The sequence below is a fragment of the Heloderma suspectum genome, chromosome 3 (genome assembly GCF_057233095.1).
Source record: "Heloderma suspectum isolate Gila_16-S chromosome 3, 16-S_ref, whole genome shotgun sequence".
In the NCBI taxonomy this organism is placed as follows: domain Eukaryota; kingdom Metazoa; phylum Chordata; class Lepidosauria; order Squamata; family Helodermatidae; genus Heloderma; species Heloderma suspectum.
Window position 1 is genome coordinate 130,843,920 of NC_139460.1, and position 8,475 is coordinate 130,852,394.

The following is an 8,475-nucleotide window of genomic DNA, read 5'->3' on the forward strand; positions in this document are numbered from 1 at the left end:
GGTCGCTGTAGTCTACGTAAAGATTTACGTAGACTACGGCGAAAATAAGGGCAATGCTATTTGCATTGCCCTTATTTTCGCCGTAGTCTACGTAAACATTTACGTAGACCATAGCGACTAAATAAGGAACGCGAATGGTGGCTCCCTATGGGGGCTGCCATTAGCGTACGTGCTTTTTTTTTTAAGTCACCCGTGATAGGCTACGTGACGATTGACGTAGCCTATCACGGCTGACTTTGCAGATCTAGCCGTGATAGGCTACGTTAATCGTCACGTAGCCTATCAGGGGGCGTTTTTTTTTTTTAAAAAAAAACTTTCGCGTTCGCAGCCGGGCGAGGCAGGAAGCCTCCCCCCCCCGGCCTGAACTTCGCGGGGAGAGCAGCGAAGCGCCTCCCCCCCACCGCGAACGTCCTTCGAGGACAGGTAAGGGACTTTCGTCCACCCCTATCAGAGATTCCTCCTGCCAGCATTCCTGGGATAGATAGTGACCCTGGCAGTGAGAGAGCGCTGGAGGGGGGCTTGCTGGACACTCGGCGCAGACGCAGGGAGCGACGACAGATGGAGGGCGCAGAAAGGAGGTGTACTGTTCATTTGGCGCTCAAACAACGGTCGCGTCCCGAGGACCCAAGGGAAAGAGGGGGGATCTCTTCCTAGCCCATAAGTTCAGGGTCTTCCCATGGTTCTCCTTCAAACGGGGACCAACTGCCTTACCTGGAGCTTAGGCTACTCTGCTATCTTTCCCCAGTGCTGTTCCTTGCTTTGTCGCTAGTGATTAGTATCTGAAAGAGTCATAAAGTAATAACGGAATAAAGTCTCGGAAAGAATCCTCGTCGTCTGTGTCCTGAGTTGGCTATTGGTGGGGACTGCAAGAGGCAGCTAGGGCGCTCCTGACAAAAGGCTTCTATAGGTACATACAATATACAATAGGGGTTGAACATTTTTCCCAGCAGCAATTATCAGGCATGCAATATTCTTAAGCCAGGCCTCAATATTACCCTCCCCATACCCATTATTCAAACAGAACTTGGCAAAGAACACAGTATTGGAATGACCTCCATTAATTTGACTGCTGACAATGCAATCAATTACATACAGGCTCCCTGCACCTACAGTTATTACAAACAAGGTTCTCAGATCTGCAACCACTCAGTATAGTGGAATGTGTTACATCCTCCAATTGACAGGGTATAAACAAAGCACTATCTGCTCCTTGGACTCAGTATTGACATTAATTCCAGCAGTAGCAGTGCATGGTACAAGCCAAATAACAGACGCACGAAGGAATCAAGGATACATATGTGCATAAATTAAAGGTTTTAAAGAGTGCAGTCCTATGCATGTTTAGATAAAAAAAAGTGCTACAACTCTCAGCATGCCCCAGCCAGCCACACACAACCAATGTGTCGTACAGCAGCCTCCTTCCCCGCTCAGCCCTCCCGCAGCTAGACAGCCGCAATTGGCTGTCTAGCCAAAAATGCAGGGCAGGAGGAACGTGGAGAGAATGATCCACGCTTCTCCTGTGCTGCATTGGATAGGCGGTCGCCTCTGAGTTCAGAGGCGGCTGCCTATCTGGATAGGATTGCGCCCTAAATTATTTTATTTGCAACAGTTTCGTTGCACATCACCCACCCACAAACAAATGCATAGTTACTACTACTGCATTTTCCAGTGCAATTTCAGTTCTCTTTGATATGAGCCTCTGCTTTTTGCACAGCTTGTAACCCAAAGCAATTTAAATTAATCCTTTTTCCTATGGAACCAAGAGAAATGGTCAGCTCTGTCTTAGCTGATTTGACTTTTTATTATTTGTTGTTGTTCAGTCGTTAAGTCATGTCCGACTCTTCGTGACCCCATGGACCATAGCACGCCAGGCCTTCCTGTCCTCCGCTCTCTCCCGGAGTGTGCTCAAATTCATATTCATTGCATCGATGATGCTATCTAGCCATCTCATCCTCTGCCGTCCCTTTCTCCTTTTGCCTTCAGTCTTTCCCAGCATCAGGGTCTTTTCCAGAGAGTTTTCTCTTTGCATTAGGTGGCCAAAATATTTCAGCTTCAGTTTCAGTATCTGTCCTCCAAATGAGCACTCAGGGTTGATTTCCTTTAGGATTGACTGATCTGACCTCCTTGCAGTCCAGGGGACTAGTAAGAGTCTTCTCCAGCACCACAGTTCGAAAGCATCAATTCTTCGGCGCTCAGCCTTCCTTATAGTCCAGCTCTCACAGCCATACATTACTACTGGGAAAACCACTATTTATCAACCAATAATTAAAATGACCTCTAAAAGTTCTAGATGAAGAGAGATGCTGTATCACCACCTGCCCTTTCATCTTAAGGGTAGCTACCACTGAGATTTGCCTGTCGTTACATTCATGCCATTTCCTTACTGTTACTACTGAAGTTATCAGTAGCATTTGTCGGGCCCTTCAACTCTTACATTGCAAATTAACAAAACCTTCAGGAATACTTGTGCAAACTCTTGAACCATTACAGTGAGCTTATAATTTCCCTTGACTGCTTTGGTTGGCAAGGTGATAGTAGCACTTGAATACCACAGTGAGAAGTACTATATAAAAAATTTAGAAGGTAGATAATGTTGCTTCTACAACCAACCCATCCTATTCATTTGAGCACTGATCAGCACGCTCTTTTGAAAAATTTATTATCTTTTATAACCCATGAGGACTGCAATCTTACACTGCCCAAACAAGTACAGCCTAGCCGCTTGTGGCCCTTCAACATCTGTCAGCCCTGGCCAGCATAACAAATGGTGAGGGATGATGGGAGTTGTAGACCAAAAATCTGGAGGGCCACAAGTTGCCCACCCTGGCCTAAAACAGTTGGACACGAATAAAAATGCAGGCACCCACCACCAAAATCTTGATATATTGTCAGACAATTCTTGAGGTACTACAATCTATACCAACCTCGTCTAGGACACTGCAATCTATACCAACCTCTGGATTCCTCAATCTGCTTAACTGAACAAGAAGCTCATTTTCATGGTGCAAGCCAGGTGGTCTCTGCAGAAGGGACCTATTGCGGGAAATGTATTTGCCAGGATGCCAAGACCAGCAGAGGGCCCATCTCCCCAGCATTTCCACTTTGTACAGAGTATTCAAGAAGATTAGATGCAGCCTCAGAGAATTCTCAGTTTGCATGTTCTTTCTCTTCCAAGGTGCAGTACTGGCTCCAGGATTTGGGGGGCATGGCAAGTCCCGAAGTCCAAGAGCCAGCACTGCACTTTCAAAATACCCAAGGACATGCACATGTAGTTTAAAATGGCAGATTTATTTTAATAGGAAACAAAATGGTATCTGCATTGAAACAAGCAAGGCAACTACTTCAGTGTTTAGCTTGTTGCCTTCTCTGTGGAAGGTTGTAATAAGGACAGGGCAGAAACTTGCTTAGATTACAGGATTCTGTTGTTAAGAGTCCATTTTAAAGTTAAGATTTCAAAACAAGAGGCAAGGGTTCTGTTATTTAAGCACACAAAGTCAGAGACCTAAGAAGGAGGACGCTACAGACATAATCACTATGGGCTATCTAGTCACAAACAGAAGATTGGCAACTGCTGTAAAATGATGCAGGAAACTCCACTGAGTGAAAGAAGCATGTGTATTTGCATGCATATTGGTATCAAAGTATTGATGAAATGTAGAGGTGGAGCCACTTCAATTTTGGCCCAGAAATCCAAAATGGTTGCCAATTAAATATGGCTGCCATTGCAACTGCCATTCTGGACTTATCCAGCTATACGTACAGCCTTCTTCAGTAAAGATATGTCAGTTTGAGCTGGTTATAAAGGTTTTGTAATAAAATTAGCTTACTCTAGTAGCACTTCAGTTTGCGTAGTGCAGAATGTACGCTTTCAACCCAGCATCTTCCACACTGGAGCTGTGGAGTTCTCTCAGGAAACTTTCTGTCCCATCTTAAATGGGATTTTTTACTCACTTTATCATAATTCAGTAAAAGAGTTGTGTCAGAGTAATGTCAGTTTGATGACCACACCTCTCATAGATATTTCCTTTTTAATATTTAGATGTGTCCATGGGAAGGGGGAAAAGAGATTAAGGTTGCAATCCCAGCTGTTGTAACCTTTCCTCATAGGGGAGTTGTTCCAGCCCCTTGATCATTTTAGTTGCCCTTTTTTGCACTTTTTCCAACTCTACAATGTCCTTTCTTAGGACTTACCTAGGAGTAAGCCTCACTGAACACAATAAAAGCTGCTTACAAGTAAATTTGTATATGATTGTGTTACTAGAGAGGACCTGTCCCTTGTCTGATTGCCTGGCCTCTTTGATAGACCAGCAGTTTGATAGCCAAATAAATTATCCAGCAAAATATGGCATTTCCAATGTCATTTAATACCTTTGGAAAATATTTATTTTATTTAGAATAGTTTGTATTGCCCTTCTGCTCAAAGAGTGTTTTGAGGTGATGCAGAAATAAAAACAATAAAATACATAAAGTACATAAAGTACAAAAGGCTCAACAACTATTTTTGTATAATAAAACCATGGATTGATAATAAAAAAAACAGAGCAGCATTAAGTATTAAAAGCTTGGGAGAGCAATGTTGTCTTCATCAGCTGTCTAGAGGACAATAAAGAGCAGGTTACAGGAAGGCCTGGCGTGCTGTGGCCCATGGGGTCACGAAGAGTCAGACACGACTGAACAATAACAACAAACCTAATCTCTCTGTGGAGGCAGTTCTACAACCTGGGTGCTGCTACATAAAAGTCTCTCAAATAAAATAGCTTCAGTATAGTCAGACACAGAAAAGTTAATAATCATACAAAATGTTTTCTCATTTTTGTCACACATCGGCCTCATTCTCAAGCAAATAAGAGACCTAGAACAGGATTGAGTTGGTGCTAGCTAAACACTTCTTAGGTGATATTTAGGCTTAGTCTGAATTTCTTGGGCTGCCATCCTCTGCACAGTTACCTGGGAGTAAGCACTGTTCAACTTAATGGAACACTTCTGAGTGAGTAGATAGGCATAAGATTGTGCTGTTATGGTCCGATATTAGGAAATCCCAGGACTGGCCAAAGACATTTTGTTGCCTGAGGAAAAGGACAAGATGGTGCTCCTCCCATTCCGCATACAGAAGCCAACTGAACTGGCTGTTGAGTCTTACTTCAACAGTGGCAGTGGTAAAGCATCATTCACTGCACCTGAGGGCAGCCAGCTAGCTTAGTGGGCACAGGTCAGGCCACGTGTGACACACACAGCTCTGTCCTCCAACAAAGGGGAATGGCTGAGGCGGCTCAGGTGGAATGGCTGAGGGGCTACTCCTGCCCCCCCACACACACACCCAGCATCTGCTGCCTAAGGTAGCTGCCTCAGTCTTCCGAATGGTAGGGCCAGCCCTGAAAGATCCTGTGTATGTTACTTTGGGAACATGCTAAGCTCAGTGGAGAGTTGCTCCTCTGCCCAGTCTGAGGCAGCAATTTCCATCTGTTATTACAACAAGAGTGCTGACATCTATGGAGTGGTGCCCTAGGCAGCCTTGTTGGATTGTTGTTGGAGTGCTGTGTTCAGACTTGTTTTTGAATCTCCTCCTTCCGTGGGTACAAAGAAACGCCTCATTCTCAGTCTTGTTCCTCTCGTAACACTGCAGCATATCACATCACTCTAGCCGTAATTCAGAAATTGACTCTGCTTGGCTTCAGCAATACAGAAGTTAGCTTTTCACAATCTGATGTCCTCCAGATATACACTCCATTGGCCATGTTGTTTGGTGATGATGGGAGTTGTAGTCCAAAACCAGATTGACTTACACTGCAATTCTAAACAAAGTTACCTGGGAGTAAGCCCCACTGAATTCAACAGGGCTTACTTATGAGTGGACATGCATAGGAGTGCATTGTTAGGACTTAAATAAGCCCTGATCAGTGGCGGAACAACACACCTGCTGCTTAAGTCCTATAATACATAGCCTGTGCCTGGAACTGCCTCAGTTCAGAACCTTCTTTGTCTGTGATCACATAGTATATATAAAATATTCTAAAAATACATCACATGTATGGGATGACAAATAAATACAATGAATAAATAAATTCATCCTTGGCCAGTAAAGCAATGCAGATGTGATGGTTTTCAACCACAATATATAGTTTAATGTATTCAAATGGAATAGAGAAAAATAGTGATATTTGTACAATTATAGCTGCAATCCTATGCACATTTACCTGAGCACATGCCCTACTGAAGTCAGTAGGACTTACTTCTGAGTGGCATGAATAGGATTGGGCTGCTCAACACCATGTACAGTAAGATACAGAATGTAGATGCTATACTCCAAAGGCATAATCTTTACATATTTAAGTTAGACTTTGCGCTATTTTAGATTACATGGTGTTCCAAAAAATGTGCTAAATGTTTAACATGATCAGACAAATTTTACAGGAAATAATTTATACACACACATACATATAATTCTTTCCTGTAAAATTTGTCTGATCATATTAAACATTTAACACAAATACACACATGCACTCAATATTATAACATTCAGTATCCAATATTTGGTAGAAATGCCAACATTTAAAGGATTATATATGTACATTTTGGAAGCTAATTTAACAAATAGTTAATTACTATAGTCATCACTTTATTGCCTTATTGCTCCTGGATTGTTTTAAGCTGCATTTATTTCAACAGGTCATAAAGGTAAATTTACTTAATGGATCCTAAAACTAAATGTGAAAGACTAATGTGTTCATGGCGATACCAGATCCACTTTTGGCAGTTGCTTCCAATGTTTCACTTGTCCAGCATGCAGAAACAAATTAACCAGGTATGACTGCAAACCCCAAGACAATGCAGCTTTCTATCTAAGTTATGAATTTATGTAGTAGAATCATATTGTATATATTATATTTGATGGTCCTTAGCCTGTTGAATTTTAAGAGTGGGGGGTGACGACCCTGATTTGATTTTCTCATTAGTTTAGCAGCAACACAGTATCATTGTGACTCCATAGCTTTGGTATCAATTACTTCTCCAATAAATAATTTAATGACTGGTTAAAATAACAGGATACGCATTTATCTTTATTTTACAAGTTTAATGAAAAACTATTTCAGTCACAGGAAAAGTATTCTAAATAAAGATTTCCTTTTACTGGTTTTTCTTTGAAGCTCCAGACAACAAACACAAAATAAAACTTACTTTTAACATATTATGACAAGAATTGTTTACCTCATACTAACACTATTCAGAGAAGAATCAATACATAGATATTTTGCATTATATTGGTTATAATGAACATTAGGGAAGCAATAAAATATTTGACCTTTATTTTATGTGCCATTATATTACTTTATGAAAATATAAGTTGAGACAGTCAAGGGCAGGAAAAAGCCAAGTAAGAATATTTTATTAAGGAGGTAATCTAGGTAGGATAGCTAAAATGGAAACATAAAGCCAGTTGTCATGTGACTATTACAACAACTGTAATCAGAAGTACAGAGAGAGTTTTGCTCTCTTTAAGGCGCAATCCTATGCATGTTTAGACAGAAAAGTCTTACATGGCTGGCTGAGGAATGCTGGGAGTTGTAGGACTTTTTCTGTCTAAACATGCATAGGATTGCACCCTTAAATAACCTTGGCCCATTGCATCAGTAAACCTCTTACAAACAAAAGAGAGCCAATACTGTACATTTCTCTCTAGTAGAGAATTCAGGAGGTACAGTCCTCCTGAATTCCCCCTGCAGCCAAAATGTTGCCACTGAGAAACAAGAAGGTGGGATCAGCATCCTCAAAGTTTGCATTAATACAAAAATATATATTTAGAACAAAAACCTAAGGGGACAAAAAGCCTAAAATATAAGCCAAATGAGGATTGGGCATGCTTAGTAGCCACAGAATGCTATCTGTTGGGGTGGAGGAGGAGAGGCAATGAAATGGAGTATCCGGAAATTTGGCATAGCAGGTTGGAACTCTGGTCAGGAGCTCTTCACACTGCAACATTTTGTTGCAGGTCCTACTTGTCATGGTTTAATAACTAGGAAATCTGCAGAAGCACACCAACTATTTATTTTTACCAAAATGTTAAGGATTTTATTAATACAAATGAAGTTGTATACCTTAGATCCATTCTTAATAAACCTATTATTTCATAAACATAACATCATCATAACTGAGAAGAAAAATAATCACATTGTTTAAATATTCTATTGTGAAATCAGTGTAAGAAGAACGTATTGGAAACTCTTAAGCCTAATATATTTGAAACAGTAGGCCATAACTCTTAACATAACTCCACAGTAACAATTTCATCACACTTTTCTAATTGACACTCCTCTCTCCCTGTCTTGAACAAAATAACACCCCAGTCCTGAACAACTTCCTTGGAAGTTTGACTGAAATCAATATCTCTGCATATTTATATTTCGAATCAAGGTAATTTAGAAGAAAATCCCACAGATGTCACTGGAACTTTATTACATGGATCACACAGCCTAAGAT